Below are 18,433 nucleotides of genomic sequence, written 5' to 3' on the forward strand. Positions count from 1 at the left end.
GATAAATGGGATGTGCCAAATGCCTGTACCAACCTGCGGCAATGATTTGTGTGGGCTGTGAAATTTCTGAAAGGGCAGAGGTCACGTTAACCCCGTTTAACATGCCATGTGCTGATTCGCTACTGTGTTGTACCTCAGGGAATTTCAAGTTCAGCTGCCATGTACACTGTTCATTCTGCATGGCAACAATGACTCAGACTGAGGTCACATCTCCGATTTACGAGATTAATGTGATGTGTTGGAGATGTCTTCCAACATAAGTTTGCAAAATATCTCTTATAAGGATTGAAGTAACAATATTTACTTCAAAATCATGGATGGATCTGACTCTTATATTTGTCTAGTCAACCTTGTTCTTGAAAAAAAGAGTATGCTTACTTACACTTACAGCTGAAGAGAAAAATTGTTGCAAGTTATATACCGCTCAGAAATTCTGACAGTGCTATTCATTATGTTTATTGGAAGCTAGACGATGCTAAACCCGGGACTCTGACTGCAGAGGGGTGCTGTGGAATTAGATGCTTGCAGAAAGAAAAATCCTTTCCAGTCCAACCTGACCAGCAAGCCTCCGGGATTAACCAAGAATAACATCACCCATCAACTCTCAACTGAAAATGTTTTCAAGATCAACTTCCCCTAAACAGGGATTATGTTGCAAACCCCAAGATTTGTTCTTACGGTCCATCATAATAATGACAAATTTAAATAATCAAATCTATCCACAATCACCATTTGCACAGTTCCCAATACAAGATGAAAGTTAGCATTGCCCATAGGGTGTAAACATTTCTGTAAGCCCTTCCGAGTCCAACAAAAACAATATTGCTGATCCGTCAGACCTCACACTCCCACACAATGCACCACTGAGCCGCAGAGGAAGAGTATCGGATATAACCGCAGCACTTTTTGCTGTCGGATAGATTAGTGTACGCACAATTAAAATGGGTCACTCCACCAGGCACTGCCAGTAAGGTATTTTTATTGTTAGGAGTATCCCCTTGGATTAGCCCACTGTTATATACCCCCTGATGCATTCTTTTCCCAGAGAATGAAAAGCCCGACTGGGTAGGTATTAAAACTCTTACTTTCATGGTACAGCATTTAAATAGCCTATTAACTTGGCTAATCATGGAGAAATAAAAAGATCCTTTGCCGGGAATGTGTTGCACGGGAGGGTTTAGAGCAAATATGTGGGTGGTGTCGGGAATACAGCATCAAAAGCAGTTTTGGAAGTATATTATAATGACGTCCCCACTTGCCCTTGCGCACGTGTCTGTCGCCGTTTGTGTGATAGTCAGGAAATAGGAGAGGGAGTCATTACAGCTAATATACATAAAAGTACTATTCATGTCTTCCCCCTTCTCTGAGTGCCCTCATGTGATAAACCTGTGGCTCACCGTCACCTAAAAAACATAAAGCTCTCATTGCTCTGACAAGGGCTTTTAAAGTAGGAGCTGAGCAGAGCAGAAGCCCGAATCAATTCGCTGCACAAATCATCTGTCGCTGAGAGGACTGTGGCTGTCAGTGGCACCCTGTCAGACGGGCGAAGTGAGGGAATGAGAAAGTGAAATATGGGGAGAAGAGTGGAGGTCTAGATCCACCCGTCTCTTAATCCCACCATTTGAATGCAAAGCTGTCATTGATCTGATAGCCAGCGTGCAGCTATGACTCGATGGGTAAAACTCACTGTCCTGCTGGTTGAACTTGGGGTGAATGGAATACTGCTGACAAGATCTCATACAAACACACTTGCCTCCTGCCTAAGTAACAGTTCTGTGATTGACTTTTTTATTAAATAACAATGGAATCATGTTCAAATCATGATCACCTGTCACAACGATCCTGCAATTCCAAAAAAAAGCCAAGAAATGACTGTCTAAGTCATTTTCGTTTGTATAAATAGTCAAATTTGAGAAAATGAAAATTTGATGTATTTCATAATAACATGGAAAAAATACAAAAGAAGTGTTTTAGTCATCATTTTTTTTGTTCGAACAAAAACTTGTGCATTTCAGTTCAGACGTGGATAAACTTTTTTTTTTTTAGCAACAAGCTTATCTACTCTGTACTTACTGAGTGTCACAACTCTTTAATGGAAATTCCGTGTCAAATCTCTGCAGTGCGTCCACTTACTGGACCCCTGTCTATACATTCCAGCTCTTGCTGCTCTGGATCTCTTCTGTCATCTCTACTGAAATCATATCAGCTCTGTGGGTTGGAGCTGATAAAGTCTCATCTTCACAACAGAAATTACTTTGTCTCAAGCATGAAGAGTTCCACAAAGGGCCATCTTCAGTTCTCTTCTGTTTAGCCTTTATAAAAATGAAATATATGTACATCACAACACTGAATGACTATGGTTTTGTTGAAATTGAGTTGTGCAATAAAATAACCACTGCCCTGAAGAGACAAAACAGAGATAAACGTAATTTGAGCATAAAGAGACCTTTGTCCTGGTCTTTGTAACAAGAAAAACCTCTAGTTTCTGTCTTAGAATATCTTACACTTCAATAATCACATCAAATCGGTGCTCATTCCTACCCCCACCACTGGAAAAATATTGCTGGAGTCAGGTCAGAGGCCCATCAGAAAGCTGGATGCTCTCTGAAAGGAGATTTTGTTATTGCAACCGTCTGAATGCTGGGATCTCAATAAATGCGCTTTGGATCATATAACTTCATTCAAAATGCTGCCACATCACACTAACTGTAAAATCTATACCCTACCAGTAAGTCAAAGAATTAAGTTCATAAACTTGTAACTCATCTGCAACTCCCCATCTGGCTCTGATGTCCTTGTGCTATATAAACTTCCTAGGTCCCTAAAGACAACTGGAAGCATCTTACTGGTTGTTCAGTCAGAAGAAAACATGTGAAGCAGCATTTTTATGTTATCTAATTCAGACTCAAATAATCTGATTACAACTGATAACTTGAATCGAAGCTAAAAGTCTTACTTTTTAGCAGAGCTTACTCTTACCCGAGCTTTAAACCTACTACAATTTAACTCATTCTAAATTTGCGTCCATTGCATTAAATTACTGGTAGTTGCGAATAAATATTATATTATCCTCTAGGCTTGCTCTACGATAAAAGCTGCTGGCTTTTTCCTAATCAGATATGGAATGTCATTTGTATCATAGATTCTCATCTATTTTAAATCTGGGATAAAGGCACAGTCTCAAAACACAAACAGAGGGAACTGCACTTCCAATTGTTTCTGATACTATTGTGTATGAATGGCTGGTTTCTTATTTCTCATATATTGTGCAGGGATAGTGGTTAGGGTTAGGGTTATGTCGCTTCTTGTTTGGCCTGATGCCCTCCTCAGACGGACAGGACCTACATGAGCATGAAACATTTCTGACATCAGAAGCACTTGTGCATCTTCTGCTTCCTTCTCCATCAAAAATAACTGTATACACACCATTTTAACAGAATGTGTTTGCGTGCATGTTGGTGCTTGTTGTGTGGGATACAGACCCTATTACGTTCTAATCTGTTAACAGCTGAGTAAGCTAATTGCTGATGCTCAGGCTGCTGTGGATGCTATGAGACATTCAGACCCATGATCCTTCACTGTCTCCACTTCTTCCTCTGGTTCATTGAGCTCCTAATCAATAGCAAAAGAGTGGTCTTTACAGCAGGAAGAGAATAGGCAAAAGTAGATTGGTGTGCGTTTTGTTTTTTTAAACTGAGAGATAATTTTATTGTCTATCCATCTTGGTATAATTTCACATTCAATGGAAATGAAACATCAGAGTATTGTAAAATTAAGCTGCATCCCGGTTGGTAGTTAATTAAATTACAAATTTTCAACACAGCAAAAATCTCTCTTGCTTGTTTTTATAGATTAAGAAACGCATGATTACAAGCTCCCTAGATGAATGCAAGAACCGTGTCAAGAGGCCAACTACTGTCTGGATGTGTAACCCACGCACGCTCATTTTTTACTGCTTACAAGAAGACAGGGAATGCTAGTTATTGCCATGTTTATAAAGCTCCTTGGCTATGTAATGAACAAAGCCGTACAGTGAGAGTTTAATCGAAGGAGTACTGAGATCTGGCCTGGAATGTGCTGTACATGGCAGGCAGAGACATATTAGTCTGGGAGGCTGCTGACAGATAGATTGATGTACTGCTCACTCCTTTGAGAAATAATGAATGACTTTCCCTGCACCCCCACTGGGAGAAAAGTTTGGCCACAGAGAGTGGAATACAACTTGTGGTGGCAAAAAGCGGCTCGTTGGTATCGTTTAAGCTGGGTTTGGAGATGTTTCCTGTTTCACTTTTGGAATGATGATGTTATAAAACCCACAGCTTAACATCTGTGGAAAATCCCTTTAATGAATCCATCCTATCTTAAGTGTTATTCTAAGATACACTTGTTGGCAGATGTGCAGGCTCTAGAACCATGGGAGAGTGTTTGTCCTTATCATACAATACACCCACTTACTCCCATAGGAGCGATGATAGACACATGTAGACTTGGATGAGTTCAGAATGTGTGGGTGATGATTGGCGGCAGTCACGGGAACCTTAAGCAATATTTGCACTTTTTTTCAGGTTGAAGTTGTTTTCTTTGTAATTTTCTTTTTCTTTTATGTTTAGCTAAAGTTAAGCATTCTGACTAGTGTCACATGCGGTAGCTATCTTCGGTCAGCTAACGGCATGCCTCCTCTCTTTTAGTCAGCGGTCAATCTCAGCGGCAGCTCGACCAAAATAACCCTGCAGCATTCTTTGTGGCTTTCTGCGCAACATAACATTTATCTCTTTGCCGCTGGCCACGCATTGCGATAACCTTAAACCCAAACTCAGTGGGTGGTTTTTGATTATCCATGCAGCACTTCTAATTTGCAAACATCACAGGAAAGTGACTGGAGAGCGGACATTTATTCCGGGGTCCTCATCTCAGACAGATACAATGGAACCCTGCCACGCTGGGTTGATTAACTGGCACGCTCTTGCTGTTGGCCATGTAGGTCAGATAAATTAAATCTGGACCGTTCACTTAACCATCGTGGTGCCTGCTTACAGCTTTAACAGCATGTAGTATGTCAGCAGTAAATCGCTTGTCCAGACGTCATGACTCCATTGTGTAAACAATACTGTTCTGTGTAGAGATATATGTTATGGAATTTAGAATTTAACAACTAAAAGCAAAGCAATTTAGAGTCATTGTGATCGAGGCAGCAAAGTGTTTTTGATGAGACACCAGAGGCAATAGTTCTTCGCACATCTTCATTCTCTCTATGTTCTCTGTGAATATCTGTGGCCGCTCTTTAGTTGTCATCGCCCCAGGCTTCTCTGTGCGCCGGTATAACCACCATATTAAGTCCCATGTCACCAAGGAGATGGATGGACAATGGCTGTTTGGTTGGCTCTCCGATAATACTGCAGTTTCGCGTGAGGCTCTTTCAACAGGAGACACGCCAGCAGCAGGGAGGATAGATGAAGGGGACGAAAGATGGAGGAGAGTCTGAATTAATGAGGGTTGTCTGGTGACTGATGGGGCAACACCAGTAGACGGGTGTTTCAATTCCAGCCTCCCGCTCGACATCCTGTTGGTTGTTTATCAGGTTGGATGTATAGAAACTGCTCATCTACTTGATCCACTTGCTTGCTCTTGATCTCTTCTTGGTTTTTCACAATTACCAATGAGTGTCTTCCTTCACACCGAGGATCTCTAGGTGTCATAGCATTTAAATTGGTACTTTGGCTATTGTTTTTGGTCTTTAAGAGGAGCTGTCAGTTTTTCATCATTGTCTGGATGGACGGTAAGCAGACACAAGTGCCTCCCACTCCAGCCAACCAGTCCCCTGACACTGTCATAAATTGTGGCCTCTGTCTTCTCTCGATCCTTCTCATCGCCCTCTGTCTCTCCTTTTTCATCCTACCCAACCTCCCCTGTGGGACCATTACAATCAGTATGATGGTGTGTGTGTGTGTGTGTGTGTGTGTGTGTGTGTGTGTGTGTGTGTGTGTGTGTGTGTGTGTGTGTGTGTGTGTGTGTGTGTGTGTGTGTGTGTGTGTGTGTGTGTCTCAAAATCTGCTACCTCTGCATGGTTCTCTTTGGGTGTAGGAGGTTAGCTTCGAAACCATCAGGACCAGAACAGGGAGAAAAGAGGGGTAGAGGAGAAAGAGGAGAGAAACCATGAGTAGAGAAGGAAGAAGAGGCGATGTGAGGTGAGGGGGGGAGGGACACATGGCACACATTAACTATTTATGTGCCTACTCCCATGGCTAATGGGAATTACATCTGTTTTAATTATTGATGACCTAACCAGCTGTCTTTATAAGCATCTCATTTGGGGATTAAACTGCTTGAGAAATACATTCCATTGTTGTTGTTTATGCACAATATGGAAGCACATGTGGATGGGACCGAGGCACTCCGCTAATAATCATTAGCTGCAAGCCATGGTCTGAATGATCTTTCTTTCTGATTCATGACTTCATTTACATCTGAATTTTGAGGAGAATTATAGAGATGTAGCCAGATGAAATATGGAAGCAAGATTGTTTTTCCTGCTGCTAGTGCCTTTGTGCCTCCTGCCTGAGGATTGTGTGGAGGGGGAAGTCTTCCAGGTAATCTAACTGTGCTGATTTTTGCACAGGCCAGATAAGACCATTGGCAGATGTTAGACGTTGGAAATAGAACAGTCTCAAAGGATAAATCTTCAAAAATGACCCAGTGCACCTGCATAGAGGGGAAAGAACCAAGTCTAAGTTAGATTTCACTTAAACATGGATTCGTTATCTTTCAAGGGAGAAGATTTTATGTTCGCTGAAACTTGGCCCAGTGTCTACATTTTTCCTCCTGCCAGTCATCTCCAGAGTCTTGCTGTACTTAGATTTGTTGCCAACTGGCCCTCAGTAAGCTCCGTTACGAGAAGGTATTGGTGTAGCAGATGGCACAAGAAGAGCCTGCGGTATCTTCAGGAAACAAAGGTCTTCGCTTCAATGCAATTCGGAGAAAGTTTACTTTACTCAAGATGAACCACAGTTTTTATGTGTGTACGCAGGAGCCCAATTGTAGGTCTATAGGTAGTGTGTGTATACAATATGTACACAAAAAATGCATCTGAACTCCTGTGCAGAAATGCTACTCCCTCATACCAGATTTCGTGGATGGAGATGCTCTCAATGAGAGATCTTCCTGTCTGCGTTCTTCTAATGGGACCTCAGAGTGTTGCCATCGACTCAGACCCACCAGTCTCAGGCGGTTATCAGTACCTGCCTTCTGTTAGCCGTCTTAATGTCACCATAACCAGACATCCCGTTTATTACCAGACTAAGAATGATTAATGTCTGAATGAGGTCATTCAATCAGAGGCATAAAAGACATGATTTCCTTACATCAAACCTTAATGTTCTGAATGAGCCGGCCAGCCATATCCATGTCCAAATGTGCCGCTGCATGTGAACGACGCTGTTACAGCGATTGGAAGTAGATGTCCTTAAGGATCGGCTTCTCCTTCCTTACAGTCTGGTCTTTTCCTGACAGTCCTTCTGATTAATGAGCCCTATTAAACCCTGTCTGCTGGATATGTGTTGTGGGAGGACGCCGAAGAGACAAGTAGCGGGGATGGGCAGGGACTTGTCCTCCCTCTGATGGATGTTCTCAGAAATGGTCCTTACCGCATGTGTCATACAGCATCGGGAGATGTATTGATGTGCTACAGGGGGATGGGATGTTGCAGGAGGTTGCATCAGGATCAGAACAAATGGGGAATTAGGATAGATGCACTGTCAAAGTCAGAACGTTAAAATTTAGAAATTCAGGTGTGACATTATTCAGAAGAATAGTGGAAGAGACCGAAAAGTATAAACTCAGCCAGGCAAAGAGACAGGTATGTTAATCAAGCTGGTGACACGTACTAATAGGGTGATGAGTAGATCTAGATGAAGAGAAGTGTTCCAGTACCTCTTATTGAGGCGTTATCTTACTAACAGTGTCTTATCATCCTCATTAAAGCTTGTCCCATGGTTAGCTATTGATCACCTATGCAGAGAGTCACTCGCTAAAGACCTCATGCAGGGCTGTGCGACTCAACACTACTCCCTGCTGGGCAGTAACCCATTCATATCTGCCACAGATACAGATGAGAACTGTTTGCCACTGTTTGCACTAATACCACTGTGTGTTTCTTCTAGTTCTAATGCATATTTGATGCTCAGAGGCTCAGAGGTTATACAGTTTATTAATGAATCAATGACTCCTATGGTCAAAGTTGTGTTAGCTGTACTGTGATGGAATGATATTGACATTGATTAAGGCCAGTGACTGTTAGAAAATAGTAATTTTCTGTCTTTCTTTTCAATATTTGTTTAACTTCTCTGCTAGTGACCCTATGTGTCCATTAACCACATGTCAGCAGACAATAGCGGCTGTTTTCCCATGGGTGTGACGTGATTGGTCCCTTTCCCGTCCTAAGTGAATTATCACTGGGATTGCCAACGTCCTGCGATTGTCAGTATTGAATTCTCCCATGGACCAGCACAGTTTAGATTTCTGTTTTATTAGATGGTGTAAAATCAAACAGTATGTCATCCGGAACAACGCCGGAATGTTTTCTGTCCAGTATTGGACAAGGAACAATATGTTAAGAACTACACATGCACCAGTCCTACTTTCTTGTTTCTATTCCATTTCTCAAAGAGAACATTTTTTTGTCATTTTTTTTGTCAGATAATGTGGCCTAATTTCTATAAGATTATATTTGTACTCAAGAGGCAATTCAATGCTACATCGGCTAACAGGCCCTAGTCTTTTTTTGTACAATATAGTCAGAGCCTCTTCATTGGTGCTTGATAAGTGCACCATCTGCTAATCTAGATCCTGCACAAGATGAGTCCATTTGAGTTTGCCATGTTGGCTTTTAAAAGGTGCGATTTGTTTTGCATTGTTTGTAATGAAGGAGCTTATTAACCCTCTTAGTGTAAATCCCAATGAGTTGCTGAATGCATTATGCAGATATAAAGTTCTATCTCCCTCAGAGGAGACAAAGGCAGCACCTGCTTGGGAAGTTGTGATATAAGTGAGTGTGCAGTCATTGATTTTCTTGTCTCTTCCCTCTTGCAGGTAAGTGGATGTGTTTTGCCGCGAGGTGTCTGAGGGGCTGTGGGGTGGTAAGTGCAGAATCATTCTGAACAGAATCATTTTTCAGCTCAGGACAGAGTCCCACTCCTCTTTATACCCAGACATGCTGAATGGGCCGCTGTCCCATAGAACTACTAAAATTGCTTTTGCTTTATTCTCTCCACCACCATTAGTTTCCTCTTGTCGCACTACACAAGCACATGTCCGTCTGTTGAGGTGAACAAGGTGAAATGTAGAACTGATTAAGAAGCAAATATGAGCAGCCAATAGATTTTGCTGCTTGTCAATAACATCTAGCAGAGCTCACACGTGTTTTAAAACGATTCACTCCTTATGAAGGAGTATGGAGTTACTGTCAGAGGTTGTGGTGCAGCAGGTATCGCCTGAAGGATAGCAATACTGACAAGAAAAATGTTTACTTGGCACTTTCAAGAAGCTTGTTTTTTTATAACAATAAAACGCATTTAAATATAACCTTTTATAATCACAGCTCACCTTAAAATACTGCCAGGACTACTCTTTTAGCTTGAGCACATTCGCAGGATTAACCTCTGTCCACCGAAAAGAAAAAGGCTCTTTAAGCCCTAACCGGAACCCTGAACAAAGCTAATAACTGTTCAGCCTACGCTCCTCATCCTGTGAGTGACACACAGATAAAGTGTACCACAAAGTGAAAGTGAAGTAATTGTTAAACAGACAACCTGCCAAGCAAGACAAAAGCAGAAGTGGGCAAAATAATACCTCTTTTCATTATGCAAAGGAGTTCTCCCTCACTCCTTCTCACAGTGCATTGTGGGTATTCATTAGATCAGTCTCAGTGATTAGCCAGAGACATAAGCTTTTGTCGGATTGAAATTGTCAATTTGTCAATGGGCAAGTGCATATTAATGCCAGCATGCTTATTTGTATGGAAGTGCCATCTTCTTCTGCAGAGCTCCATTTATTTCATACGACTGTACAGAACTTATATTATATGTACTGCTGAGAACTGTAGAATGCTGATGCAGTATTTTCCTAAATGAACACAAATAATAACCATCAGAGATCTTTAACTGAGAGCACTTTACTTTCTGAGTGAGCATACAAGCGTGGAGATCAAGTCCAGGAACACAGAACAAAGAAAAAATGAGTTGTAATTCACTGCAGTCCTCTTCAAAGACCTAACGGCACTAAGCACGCAGAAGTCAAACCCGAAGCTGCAGGTAGAAGCAGACAAGGAGAGTAAATGGAAAACACACATGTCCTGCACATTTGAAAAGGTCGCTCTGTCACGTACCTCCTTATGTGTGTGGGCCTCCTTCTGTTGGGTTTGTCTGTCACAAGAAGAAGACAAAAACAAGTAAATCTTTTAATACAATACATGTTTGATAACGGACACCCAGAAGGAATCTATCGTGTAGGGTATAATGCTAACAAAGGAGATTTCCTGGTCTATACTTGAGCCTCTTTACTTAGTCCAATAGGCTCAGTTGTTGTGGCTTAATGTGCAGCTAGGACGGCTATCCAGCACGAAATGAATGTTATCTCGTGTGTATGCATCGATTCCTGATCTTCATCCGAGTGACATGTGAGGCAGCGATAGGCCAGAGGGGTTGTGTAGTCTGAAGAATTTAAAGAGACGCATATGTTTTTGTTAAAGATTTTCAGGTTGGAAGTAGCAGTCATACATCATCCAGTACGATTGGCTTTTTTGTAGAAAAATAAGCAATCAGCTTGATGTTGTTTTGAGCTCATAACACCTAGCGTATGAAGTGTTTACTAATGAATGTCAGGATAACAGCTTGGGACTAGAGAGTGCAACTAATTCAGCGGTACAAGTGCTTTGCGGCACAGCAGGGTCATGTTTCATTTTAGCAATTGACCTTTTTTCCATCGATTTCCTCTCCTGGTTGCACAGGTGTCATAAATATCAAGATGTTTAGGGAAACATTTAACCTTCATGCACAACAGTGTACATGTTTCTAATTAATTTTGTCCATTTAAAAAGTTACCCGATACCATGAACTGAGGATGTAAAACTGTGACTTTCATTTTCTGATGTAGGAATATTAAGATTATTTGTTTTGTTTTTCTTACAAAATGTCATATAAATTACCGGTAATCAGCAAAAGTCCAGATGTCACATTAATTTACAGTCATGGATTGCCCAAAAGTTAAATTCAGATCTGGAACAGATGCTAATCAGTTTTCAGCTCCGAGCCTGAGGTGCCCACAGGACAGCGCCCCTGTTTCCTTCTCACAGCGCTGGCCCTTAGCCAGTCCACACTTTTAATCACTTGTCAGTAATCCCCCATCAATAATCTTGTTTAATGTAAACACACTCGTTTCACACATGATATGTGCACAGAGCCTGGATAGGAGTTACTTTGGTGTAGAATGCTAACATACAGCAGTGAGAAATGTGCCCTAAATTAGGCATTTCTAAGTCGCTGACATTCAAACTGAAAGCACTGTCAGTCAGACGTTGTTTGTATTTATGAAATGTATCTAATGTCATAAATCCCTGCTTTGTTAATCTCACCCCCATACCAGATCATTTGTTTCTAATAATGCTGCAATCCACACTTTGTCATGTGATCCAGTCTCTTATTCATTTCTGAGGAAGCAAATACAGAATAAGTCAGTGTGTCATGAAGGAAAGTCTCATCAGGAATCAAAGAGGATACAAATCCCCCGTCTGACTATAAAGTTCTAGGATGTCACAATGTGCCTGTGAGAAATGTGTGCTGGAGTGCGTGCATCATGTTCAGATGGCCTGTGGCTGATATGACAGTTTGTTAAGCCTCTTAAGCCAACTGTGTTGTGTTGACATTATCTGCACTGCACAGCCATCATTTCCAGCTGCGGAAAAAGAAGAAGTCTTTTTGTGTTGTTTTTGTAGCAGTATGTCCGTTTGTTTCCTAAAATCAGTGTTCGGATTCCTGGTTCAATGGAAGAACAAGGTTGAAATGTTTCTCTCGCTCTGTTTCTCTCTCTCTCTGTCTGTCTGTCTCGCTCTCTCTTGTCCTTTGTTAGTACAGTTTGTATAGACTGGGAATGTAAGGCAGTAGAGGCATTTGTTTACCTGTGTGTGTAAAAAAAAACCCCATGCAGCTCTGTGATCACGCATGCACACACACACACACACGCACGCACGCACAGATAGTCAGGAGATTGTGAGATGTGAGTCAAGGAGGATTGGTGCAGAATGAGGATGGGGTGAGTCTGTCTGGATGTCCTTCAGGTGAGTGTTTGTTGTTCTGTATAACACATTTCAGAGGTATACCTGCTCTTAACTTGAATGTGAGGTCAGTCTTGAACTTTGACTATAGACGTAACTTTAGTTGTACCCAGTTAAAAAATTATTTTCTGTACTATGTTGTGTGCCTGTGTCTGAATGTGCTAAAACCCACTGCCCCGTGTTGAGACCAGAACCCTTCACTTTACTAGGATCTGTGTTGACATCTCATCCGCTGTGTCTGAAATGGAGAATTCAGTTAAACCTCAAACAGGAGACAAATCAAACAGAAAGGTAACAATCTGGATTATTATTTCATCATTCAGTGTGGAGGTAGTGCTACATCCACTCCCTCATCACGTCCCTCTGTCATGCAAAAGCACCCATTTAATATTGTTTTGCATACTAGTTATGCACAACTAAAAATAATGTAATCACACACAGTGGGGATGCATCCCAGGAAGAGAAACATTTGATGTGACTTCAGTGAAAAGACCAAAACACCAACGGTAACATTTGCATATCTAACACCTGTCCAAACTGACAAAATTGCAAAGATCACAAGAAACACAAGACTGTTGGAATGTAAATATTAAATTAGTGAGGACCTCCAGGCCTTCTTTAGATGGAGAGGATGACAGAGAAAGAGTTATTTGTTCTGCTAGGAAAATCATGCAGATAAACATCCTTTGTTATGGTAATTAGATGACGTGATGGATGACAGCCATTGGCTGCTATGGTGAAGAGTGCTCCTCAAGAGCCAATGGCTTTTGTTATCAATGGCTGGCAGCTGGAGAACCCATAAAGAAATGGAAGCATACGTGGGGCAGTGGGCCCTGAAACAGACTTGATGTCAGACTCATTTTGCCATCCAGAGTGGAAGAAGAAAGCAATGCACTTGTCTGTGAAATGGCCTCAAGAGCACCACTAAATTTTCCTGAGGAGAAACAGGAGTCGTTATTAGTACCTCATTCACTGAGGGTTCATCAGTTTTGCTTTGATGGTGGATGTTTTTGGGGGGGTTTAATGCTGCATGCAACATGTTCTATATTAAAACACCGGACAAAGTAATGAGCTTCTGCTTCGCACTGTTTATCCTTTCGGTGAATGTAAACTGTTCCATCTCTTGGGGGAACTCGGTGGGTTCATCACCTTGTGTATCTAATGTAATTGTCAGATGCAGGTATGTAATGTGTTACTCCGCTGCTGCTTGTTTTTACTTAATTATCTATGTCAGCTAAATGCATAAACTTTCACCTCAGCACAGCTGCTGCACAATAAGCCTTGACACCTTGTGCTCTATTCCCCACAGCCTAAAAAAACCCCAAAACACTTCAGCCTCCCAGCTCAGGGTCTTTGTTAATGTCCCACAATCAGTCCTATATTTGGACTTAAGACCATCACCTATCATGTAGGCTGTATTCACAGTGGCTTGTTTTTCTGTAATCTGCCTCTCTGCCCCAATTCTTTCTTCTTTTGATCCCCTACAGCAGGGATGGGGTGTTTCCATCCTTACTCAATGGCATTGATAATAATTCATAGCAATCACCAGCCCCGAGTTTGATCAGTCGAAGGGACAGAGGCAGCAGGCTGCCATCCAGCCCAGCCCTGATAGCCGCTATTAAGTCCCTGTAGCCACGAAAACCAATGCCACATTAGATCCCCCAGTGGGATAGCTGACTAACAGAACTGTGATTATTAGACTCAAACGTAAGGGCCTGAGAGGGTTTAAATGGCTGTACTCCATCATCGGGTTCATTTAGGTTGTCCTATAAATTCTACATTTTTTCACCCCAAGTGTGTGGTGGGAGGGTTTTTTTATTATTATTTAATGCTCCAGCTATGAACAAAACATCCAGAATGTTTGCTGCTGCTACTTGCAGCGTACAGGCAGCTGCCGTCTCTCTTGTAATATGTAACACACTGTATGCCCAATCGCACAGGCATATACAATTCAGTTATTTCCTAAGGAAGCTTTGCTGGCTGAAACCTACTGGTGAACAGATGGACTGCCAACTGGAAGCGCTTCCTTCAAAGAAAGAAAAAGAATCAATTGCACAATAAACTATCACCAAATATAATAAAAGTAGCCTCTGTAAGTGAGGGTCTTTACCGGCGTGTGTTGCACAGTCTCTGTATGGTTCAGCTTTTTCCTCTTTGTCTCCTTTCGGCTTTTCCCTTCAGGGGTCGCCACAGTGAATCAATTGCCTCCATCTAACCCCGGCTTCTGCATGCTCTTCTCTCACACTAACTACCTTCATGCCCTCTTTCACTACATCCATAAACCTCCTCTTTGGTCTTCCTCTAGGCCTCCTGCCTGGCAGTTCAAAGCTCAGCATCCTTCTACCAATATATTTACTATCTCTCCTCTGGACATGTCCAAACCATCTCAGTCTGGCCTCTCTGACTTTATCTCCAAAACCTCTAACATGTGCTGTCCCTCTGATGTACTCATTCCTGATCCTATCCTTCCTGGTCACTCCCAGAGAGAACCTCAGCATCTTCATCTCTGCTACCTCCAGCTCTGTCTCCTGTCTTTTCCTCAATGACACTGTCTCTAGACCAAACAACTTGGAAGAGTGTTTCATGACTTTTAGGAAGGAGTTAAGACATGCTCTGGGTGGTCAGGAGGTGCTTCCAGATTACTGGACAACTACAGCTAATGTGATCAGGGAGACAGGTAGGAGAGTACTGTCATCTGGAAGGAAAGTAGATAAGGAGACTTGGTGGTGGAATGAGGAGGTACAGGAGTGTATACAGAGAAAGAGATTAGCCAAGAAGAAGTGGGACACTGAGAGGACTGAGGAGAGTAGACAGGAGTACAGGGAGATGCAGCGTAAGGTGAAAGTAGAGGTAGCAAGAGCCAAACAAGGGGCTTATGATGACTTGTATGCTAGGTTGGACAGTAAGGAGGGAGAGACTGATCTATACCGGTTGGCAAGACAGAGAGATAGAGATGGGAAGGACGTGCAGCAGGTCAGGGTGACTAAGGATAGGGACCATATGGTTCAGCTAGACTGCTGAAAATCTGAAGAGACTGCAGGACTATTCTATTACCCGTATTTGTACCACAGGAAATGTCACAGAGGGGATTTTTATGCTGAAAAAGATAATAAAAATGGTATGCAGCCCATGACTTTTTAATTGCTTAAGTGTCTATGCCATTGTACAGCTGTTCTGTGCCTTCTATATACTTAAGGAACTGAACTGAAACAACGTAAGAACTCTGGCTCAGAGAGGTAGTGGATGGTTTCATTTTTAATATAAGCAGAGCTCTGTTTTCTTTTTTGAGCTGCCTTTCTTGATTAATGTGAGCTCTAATGTTGTGTATTACCACTTAGACCTTTGTTTGACATTCTTAAAATCCTGAACTTTGAGGGATGGATAAACAGACATGATTTGTAACAGTCCACGCAGTCAATCTTCTTTCCACAGGGTCTTTCCTTAACAATACAGATTAGATTCAACATTTTTATTCTGCACTTGATGCACTAACCTAAACATGTTATTTGATCTAGCAAGACCTTAATCCTTTGTTGTATTTCCTCTTTGGAAAAACAACTCAACAATTTACACAAAACCCACGCAGGAGTTTCTCCTTACACCTAAATGGATACTTTACATCTTATTACAAAGGGGATATAGGGCAAATTTAGTAGAAGGACTTATATTAGAGCTGAGTTCCTAATCCCTCTCCATCGTATAGCTGAGCCCTATTGATGAGTCCTCCTCTCTTGAGAGGTGGTGGGGATCAATCGGCAAACAGCACGATTGATCCTGACTGCTTTGAAGTCATGTCTGTCCCGACAATACATTCCCCCTACCTCAGATCCCTGATGTCACACAAACCCCTCCTGTCCTCTTCTACCCAGTCTGGAATTGTCACAAAACGGCATTCCATACTGCCAAGTTATTAGCCTTACAATTGCATGATTCTATTAATCTGTCCACAGCATTGAGATACATACCTTCAGTAGATCTATGCATAAAGAACGTAGTGATGTTTATTGTGTAGATGTCCAGCTTTGTGTACCCGATTACTGCAGGATTTGGGGAAAAGACGGGACTCGGTGATGAAGTACGAAGTCTTAATATCCTGCGCTTTAACCGCAGTAACAAGTCCCAGATGTGCAACGAAGTGTTTTCAAGATGGTTTTACCAGTGACATCATCACATTGGTCCAAACAGACATGGACATCCCTCCAAACGGGCCACCGTATTATTATGTGGTTCTCTGCATGGCTTCTCTGTCTCTCTAAAAACCATTTGTTACAAGAGAGAGATTCAATATAACGGAGGTGTGGAAATCTAACTTTTCCAGCCCGGCATACAGATTGTGATCGTATGAGTCAGAGACATGAAACATTTTTTTTTCTTATAACTTCTGCCTTCAATGTTCTCACAACAAGTTTCTGTTTTTCTGCTGCAGAGTCCTATCCCTGCCCCTGCCACAATGTGCTGACAGAGGCATTTATCGTTGCACCCAATATTGTGAGCACTTCCATCGCTGAGCGCAATGATAGGCTTTCGGAAGTCTTGTCAAATCCATTTATTTTACGACGGTGGGCTGTAATGGAGAAGACGCATTGGGCTTTTTCATTTGCTGGTTCACTAGAATTCATTATTTCTTTGATTTTAGTTTACTTTTCACATGTAGTAAATGACATTCCGGGTTTTGTGGGCATTTCGTAGTATCGTTATTTAAGATTCCCAAGGAGTTTAAACATTGTGAGGATGAAAGTGGATGAAAGTAAAACAGGCTTTGTGTGTGTGTGTGTGTGTTTGTGTGTGTGTGAGTGTGTGTGGGTGGGGGGAGTTGAATCTTTGTTTTGATTGGATCGAGAAATCTTTTTATGTGTTCTCTATGTTGGACTGTTCCATTCTGGTGTAGTTCCAGTTTATTAAAAATATTGGAATTCCATCTACAGAAACTCTTTTTTGCAAATCCAGAATTCAACTCCAAAGTAGTTCTTAATATTTTTTGGCAGAACCTCAATAATTGAAGGAAAATCACAGAAATTTTAATTGTATATACAACCGATTCTCATTTTGATATTTATTTAGAAGCAAGTTTTTTTAATCCTGCAATTTCAAAACCAATCTTAAATTATTGAGCTTCATGATTTAGTAGTTTGTGCGCTGTATGCCATTGAAGACAAGATAAGATAAGATAAGATAAGATAAGATAAGATAAGATAAGATAAGATACGATACGATACGATACGATACGATACGATACGATACGATATGATAATATAAGATAGAACTTCATTAATCCTATTGAAATTCTATTTCCAGGTTGCTACAAAGAATTACAGATAATATGAGCATCTCACTAATAGTAGTGAAGTCTCTCCATATTAAAATATTACCTCTCTATTCTGTCAAGTAGAGCCATATGCTGTATGCTAAATGTGGCGGCTGTATGAAACATTCAGAGCATCTTTGTGCTGTCATGTGTATTCTCCTGCTCTGTACGTGCTGACAGAGAGAAGTCAAACAGCCCTAAGCTCAGCTCATTAGGACAGCTCTGCTGTACCTGATCAGGCTCATTCTGTTAATGCAAGATGTTCATCTCCTCTCAGAGGAAGACACAGTGCAGAGGTTTGAGGGCAGCACTTTCATGTGGGAAACATGCTTAGTAACAACAGACATTTAATAAAAAGACAGGAACCTGTTTAAAGAGAGAATCACCTCTTCCGGAGGGCCGTTGTTCATCTGGAGGACTGAGCTCAAGTGTCCTTGAGAAAAGCATTAATTCCCTGCAGCGCCGATGGTTGTAAATCCCTCTTCATCAGTTTGCTTGAGTTAATGCTGTTGAGTCCTGCAGAACACGATTCCCCTTAGAAAATCAGTAGAAGCAGTGGTCTGCACCCCACCTGCTGCTTACAGAGGTATGTGCATGCAGCCTCATATCCATACATTAGCCTGGGTGACAGCAGGAATAAATGAACAGCAGGAGCGCCGGCTATCGCAGACCCCTCGGTGCATATTAAAGCACATCGTTATAAGGTGACCCTACTGACATTTTACATGTAAATGTATTCTGCCCTGTCTGCTCTGCACAACCCCACAGACTATATTGATTGACCCAGAGATCAGTGGAAGCCATAA

The 18,433-nt window shown here is 41.7% G+C and overlaps 1 protein-coding gene and 1 long non-coding RNA gene across 3 annotated transcripts in view; one reads left to right on the forward strand and one right to left on the reverse strand.

Moving 5' to 3' along the window:
• The window catches only part of sash1a (SAM and SH3 domain containing 1a), a 149,697-nt gene that overhangs the window by 33,682 nt on the left and 97,582 nt on the right, over positions 1-18,433 (forward strand). The window lies entirely within an intron of this gene.
• LOC137613074 (uncharacterized) lies at positions 10,189-16,421 on the reverse strand. The gene is made up of 3 exons (XR_011038904.1): positions 16,288-16,421; positions 10,379-10,415; positions 10,189-10,298 (listed from the first exon to the last, which is right to left on the reverse strand). It is a non-coding gene; the product is annotated as an uncharacterized lncRNA (long non-coding RNA).

The sequence above is a fragment of the Antennarius striatus genome, chromosome 19, assembly GCF_040054535.1.
Source record: "Antennarius striatus isolate MH-2024 chromosome 19, ASM4005453v1, whole genome shotgun sequence".
Taxonomy (NCBI): Eukaryota; Metazoa; Chordata; class Actinopteri; order Lophiiformes; family Antennariidae; genus Antennarius; species Antennarius striatus.